This window comes from Coenobita brevimanus, chromosome 25, assembly GCF_032717465.1.
Source record: "Coenobita brevimanus isolate Jiangsu-jjx chromosome 25, ASM3271746v2, whole genome shotgun sequence".
Classification (NCBI taxonomy): domain Eukaryota; kingdom Metazoa; phylum Arthropoda; class Malacostraca; order Decapoda; family Coenobitidae; genus Coenobita; species Coenobita brevimanus.
The window spans coordinates 42,617,658-42,624,384 of record NC_136978.1 but is presented as its reverse complement, the minus strand read 5'-3'; the positions used below and the strand labels follow the sequence as shown (position 1 = coordinate 42,624,384).

The 6,727-nt window shown below is 42.3% G+C and overlaps 1 non-coding gene across 1 annotated transcript; it reads right to left on the bottom strand.

The window, feature by feature from the left end:
- Positions 1-4,459: 4,459 nt before the first annotated feature.
- Positions 4,460-4,578, bottom strand: LOC145393930 (5S ribosomal RNA). Its single transcript, XR_013896282.1, has one exon. It is a non-coding gene; the product is annotated as a 5S ribosomal RNA (ribosomal RNA).
- Positions 4,579-6,727: the final 2,149 nt, after the last annotated feature.

Sequence of the window (6,727 nt, the reverse complement as noted above, 5' to 3'; positions counted from 1 at the left end):
AGATGTGTTTGGGGGAGTGTGTTTGGTGTTTGTGGGTTTGTGGTGAGTGTTTGTGTGTGTTTGTATTGTGTGTTTGTCAATGGCAGGAGTTTGATTTATTGTTTGTACACACACACACACACACACACACACACACACACACACACACACACATTCTGGGGATGTGACTTAATACACCTGTCTGGACCTCATTAGTGATGTGGCAGGTAAGAAGAGGGATAGCTCTCTCTCTCTCTCTCTCTCTCTCTCTCTCTCTCTCTCTCTTTCAACGAAGAACCAACGAAGATTAAAAGAAAGAAAAATATACAGGATAAACAGAGAGAGAGAGAGAGATGGTTTGCTGTGAGGTGTGAGAGGCTGTGGTAGAGAGGTCAGTAGGGCCGTTCTTGAATTAAACTCAAGTGGGAAACCAAGGACCGTTCTGGGAGTAACAAGGGGACCGTTCCTGAGAAGTAAGAAAATAAGAAGGCAAGGAAGGAAGGAAGGAAAAAGGGAAGGAAGGCTGGAAGGCTGGCGCTGACATGATGTCAGGGAGAAAAGGTGAAGGTGAGAGGGAAATATCAAGAAGAGAGGCGGGACAGAAGAGCAGAAGAGGACAGCAGGGAGAGAAAGATGGAAGACAGACCAACTCTTTTTGTAGTGACCTGGGGTACGGTGGCTCAGTGGTAGAGCATCAAGCTCGTAATCGGGGGATTGCGAGTTCGAGCCTAGCCCGGGACTGCCGTACCGGGAGTGGTGGCGCGCTCCTGTAACCTAGCTGTGCTATTTGATCCAGTACAGGATCTAGCTCGGGGGAATTCCATTTCTCCCATTATTTGTTGTGACCTCTTACCACAGGCAGGGCTGCTGGCCAAGTATTCTTGACCTGCCTCCATACAAGCAGGGCCACTGGCCAAGTATTCTGTGCCTGCCTCCATACAAGCAGGGCTGCTGGCCAAGTATTCTGTGCCTGCCTCCATACAAGCAGGGCTACTGGCCAAGTATTCTGTGCCTGCCTCCATACAAGCAGGGCTACTGGCCAAGTATTCTTGGCCTGCCTCCATACAAGCAGGGCTACTGGCCAAGTATTCTTTCCCTCCCCTCACAGGGCAGTGGGAAGGCAGCAAGACAAACGAGAGAGTAGCAGCCTACGTAAGGAAAAAAACAGAGAACGGGCAGGAGCCGTGATTTATACAGATGATATTGGAGGGGAAGGAGTGATGGGACGGGAACAGAGGCGAAACAGACAGACAGACAGACAGACAGAATATAGAAATCTGAAGGTGTGATTATATAACAGAGAAGTGCAATGGGTAGCGAGAAGAAGTATTTAAGAGTTGCAGGGAGTGAGAGAGGGAAAATAGGGAGTGAGGGATTGGGAGATGGATATTTGGAGAGTGAAGGAGCGAGAGTAATTATCTGGATGGGTGAGGGAGGAGTGGAGGATGAGGGAGTGAATTAAAATCGAGAGACTAAGGCTTGAGTGTGTCATTGTTGGAACAGATCCAATATTTCACTCCAGCTAATGCCAGATGATTTTATTCAGCTGAGAGTGAATTATAGGAGCCTGAGAGAGTTATATGATGCTTTAGCAGGAATCTGAATGAAAAATATTATTATGTATTTGAACAGTATAAAATTATCTAAGAAACGAATTTTAAATAAGGCGCCAGTATCAGGTATTAGAATGACAAGGGATTTTGATATTCAAGTTTGATATTTTGTCCTTATTATATTTTCATAAATTTGCAATACAGCGTTTATTTATCTACTTCTTCTTGAACTATAGATATCAAAATTAATATTAGATTGGAGTGGATCCGAGTTTCGTTTGATATTTTATCCTGGGTTTTTCATAATCTTGCACTGTGGCGTGCACTTTTCTATATCTTTTTACATTATTAAAATTTTGGAGGAATTTGGCATACCCCATTGACTCTTTTGACGAGACCTTTAAAGGATTTTTTTCTTTTTTTTAGTAGACTTGTTTGTTGTTACCGTAAGCGACGTAAACACAAGCTTGCACAGTGGCTGTCGTCTGCAGGATTGTTGTGACATTTTAAACTCAGTGTGCTGGGAAAGGTGAGCATTATCTTGATTAGCTTTAGCACAAAATAACAATGCTTGGCTTCACCAATACCAAGAGAAAGATGTTTGTGTTGGTGGATGGTGGCAGAGCTACTTCCGAGCTGTTAAGTAGAGTACCCCAGGGCTCAGTGTTGGGCCCTGTATTGTTTTTTATATACATCAGCCACGTGACTTCATCTCTGAACTGACAGTACAAGAGTTTTGCAAATTATTTAAAAATATATATAAAAGTTAACAGGAACAGTAGTGTGTGTATTGTCTGTAGTGTTACCAATTGTCAACATGATATAGACATGGTGAACAGTATTGGCGAGTCTTGGGGCCTACACCTTCACCCAGACAAGTGTGGTACACTTAGGTTTGGCAGGAACTGCATTGTGCCTCAGCCTTTTGGCCAATATTTTATAGGTAATCATCCTGTCCCATTAACAGCTGTCAGTAAAGACCTGGGCGTTCTGGTGGATAGAAATTTGAGGTTCCATGACCATATCTGCACTGTGGCTGGTAAAGCTGGGGGTGTGGCTACAAATGTTTAAATCCACCGTCTGCCGTTTCTCCGAGTTCATGGTACGACTATGCACAACTCATGTTAGACCTTTAACCCCTTAACCGCGGGGCGTCACTTTTGTGACGCTTGGGAGCAAGGGATCATACCGCGGGGCGTCGCTTTTGTGATTCTGTGTTATTTTGAATTCACCCGGGCTTCCAAGTGGGGGCTTGTATCATCTATCAGTACTGCCAATGTCCAACACTAGTCACCACTCCTAATCTCATCTGTACTCCCATCCATTGTTGACAATTTAGCCATTTCTCCCCGTTCTTGACTCCCCTCCCTACCCCCCCTCCATTACCCTATCCTCTCGCCTGCCCGGTCGTGCTATGCTAAGTAAATCTTCCCTGGAATTTTTCACTGATTTCATCCATTGAAATAAGACCTATGCCCTATTCTTATACCAAATAATATATACAAGAAAGAAATAAGGTAAGTGATAGTGCCATACACCTGGAATTGGCTAATTATCACCTGACAACACCTCACGTGCACTCGTTCGCTAATTTTTGCTGTTTATTTCCCCTTGAAATATGCTGTATAATCTATTTTTGTAATAAATATACATATAAGGAGGGAAGGGAGAAGCCTAAGTGATATTTACATTCACCTGGAACTACCTAATTTATAATGTATTGTCTAGATTTCCTGCCAATCATTTCACTGCTATAAATTAGCTGTGTCAAGAGGCTAACGTTGGTAGTAATGAATTTCCCTAGGTAGGCCACCACCCTGGCCCACCCTTATCAGTTCACTCTCATCTTCCGAAGTGGAGGTACGTCTGTTCGCTCTTGCAAGCTTCAGGGACTTTTCACCCCCATGCAAAGGGCCTTGTGATCTTTACCCCCTACTAAACCTCGTGTGGAAAGAGGTAAAGGGCTGACAATTGATAAAAGAGTGACTATGATCTTTCTATTGAGTAAAACAGTGCAAGTGGAATTGTAAATAATGTGTAAATAATGTGAAAATAGCAAGTGAAAGTAATGAATGTAAATATACGTGAACAGTGGAAAATGGTTTTATAAGTTACTTAAGTGACAGTGCATAACACAGTGTAAATAAAATAGAAATGTAAATAACGTAAATAAAATAGAGAACGTAAATAGAAATGTAAATGAGCAGTATTATAAGAATACGAGTATATACCCTAGGAGTAATGAAAGTGAAAGTTTCATTCTAGCATGTCTGAATACTATGAGTTATGAGAGTGAAGATGAAAGTGACATTCACTCTCAATGCTAGTATACAGGACGAGAAAGTGAATGCTACGTATTTTACTGAAAGAAATTGAATCCCTACAGTGACAATAAACTAATACTACTGAAGGAAACTTATGGATAAAGACTGTAGATATATATAAGTGTTATATAGTAATAGAAATATAAAGTGTGAGGGGTTTTATGAATAATAAATGACAGAATACCAAGAGCGAACTAGCGCAAGTGCGACGGTCAGACGCGCTTGTAATTTTCATTGTTTTCACAGTGTATTTTTTTGGAGCATGGATCCCAAACTACTTGAAAATCATAGAGTAGTGTTTATAGTGTTAATATCTGGCTGTGGTAATCATATTATGGGTTGTCGGGAAGTGTAAAGTGGAGACTTCGTTACCCAACTTCAGAGGTCTCCACAAGTCCTACGGTAACCGACGAAGGCTCAACAAACATTCCAGGAGAAAGCTGAAGGTATGTGCCATAAGCATATGTAATTTTAATATTCATTCATTCATTTTCCAGACGCCATGTATCCCAAACAGGGTGGCTAAGGGCTTAGAGTTAATTGTTTTACAGGGAGGGGCACTAATCCTCCACCAACCCCACTTGACACGTAGGGAGAACGTTATGCCAACAGCATCTGGCGTTCCCAGGTGGTCACCCATCCAAGTACTAACCAGACCCAACGTTGCTTAACTTCGCTGATCGAACGGGAAGCGGTGTACTCAACGTGGTATGGCCGTTAGGACTAATAACTGATGTTTGGCAAATATTTTTTGAGAGTCTGTCGGAGCCCGAATAACCCCGCGGCACACGCAGAACATTGGGAAACATGCCTGCGGTGTAGAGGTTAATGGAATTCTGTTGTGAGGCATGGAATGCAGGCTTTATCAGTGATATCATATATTGATGTGGTGATATTGGTGATAGCTATAGTTTATGAGTCATGTGCACTCTCAGCTGGACTATTGCTCACCCGTGTGGAGTGGATGTGGAGAGGTTGCACTAAAACAACTAGACAAAATTCACAACAAAGCTGTTGGATTAATAACCCTGCTATTATAAATAAACTACCTCTCCTACAGGTAAGAAGGAATGTTGCCTCCCCTGCATTATTTTACAGATATTTTTATGGCAAATGCTTTGATGAAGTTGCGTCCATGGTGCCACCTCTCCATGCCTTCCCTCGTGCTACACGGGCATCTGGTAGCGCTCATGACTGGAGTGTCACTCAGCCACATTGCACAACTTCTGCCTACCAGTATGAGAATTCTTTCATTCCCCGAACTGCATTTCTCTGGAACTTGCTTCCCTGTAGTTGTTTCCCTCCAATTTTCAACCTACAGCTGTTCAAGTCCAACTGTTACAGATATTTTATGAATGGAGGACACAGTAATCTGGTGTATGGATTATTTTTTTTAAATTCATTTGTTTCCTTCCTCTCTTCTATTATTAAAAAAAAAAAAAAAATCAATACTTGAGTCTGTTCAGTGTAGGTGGATGAAATGTATCTCAGGTATGGAGCATTTACACTGTTATGCACGACTTTCAGCCTTGGATTTGTTTTCTGTTGGTGGCAGGTTATTGTGTACTGATCTTGTAGATGCTGGAAGATAATGCCTGGCCAGACATCCGTTGATGCCTGTAGTTTGTTGTGGTTTTCTCCAGTTGTGGGAAATAGTGGTCATATATGTGCTGTATGCTGCAAGGAAAAATAAACTAAAGGTTACAAACCTGCAAATTGTTCCTTTGTTGTATTGAAAGCTCCAGCGTGCTTGCATGCGTCGGCATTGGTCACCCAGTGACGACTGTCCATCCTGCTCAGTCTCTGGCAGCCTTCCTCTTCAGTTCCTTATCCCTGAGGTCATGCTGTATGACTTCCTCCCATGTCCTTTTTTGGTCAGCTTCTCATAACCCTCCCTCCAGCATTCACATCTTTCACCAGTTGTCATCCTCCATCCCCTCCACATGCCCAGACCATCTCACTGTACCTCTTCTCATTGCAACACTAATACACTCCAGTTCTTCCAAGAAAAAAGATTCAAGATCTCTTTATTTTGAGATACCTGGACACATTGCATTTAAATGACTGGAGGTGATAGGCAAAGGAATACAGACAGAGGAGAACAGTTCCAGAGTTGACCTACTGCATCCATGCTGAGTTAGTGCTAAAAAGGGTAAATTATTTGCAGAACTGGTTTTAGAGAGGGTTGCCTTCATGTGGTGGCACTGATATTACCAGATGACTCCACTGCCTGGTTAAGCAAATGTTCCTCAGATGCTTCCCTAACAACAACAGCAGCAGCAGCAGCAACTTGGAAAAACATTAATTTACCAAGTCAGGATGGCTGGTACAGTTGTACAAGGCCACTCTCACTCATTATTACTTTCCAGTTTTGTTTTGCTGATAGTGTTGTGTGTGATTTGTTCACTTGTGGCAGATGTTGACATTCTTTTCTATTACCCCTTCAGAACTGCAAGTTTATTAATAATCTCACACCAGTTTGCAAATGAAATGCCATTAAATTGTTCATTATATCATTTAAAAAGGCTTCAACATGCTTGCATGCATTGGCTTTGGTCACCTAATGATGGCTATCCATGCTGCTTGATCTCTGGCAGCCTCCCTATTCAGTCTCGTATCCCTGAGGTTGCACTCTATGATCTCGTCCCAGGTTTTTTTCAGTCTGTCTCCTGCAAACTCCTGACATTCACACTTCTCACCTTCCACACCCTGTTGTCATCCTCCATCCTCTCAACATGCAAGAAAAGTTATGTTGGTTAATGCTGCTTACAAGAAGCAAAAGAATTATCCAAATCTTGTGAGTATGGCTTTGTAAACTAAACCTAGATGGGTTAGGTTGGGTTTGCTGGAATATTATTTTATGTTGGGTTA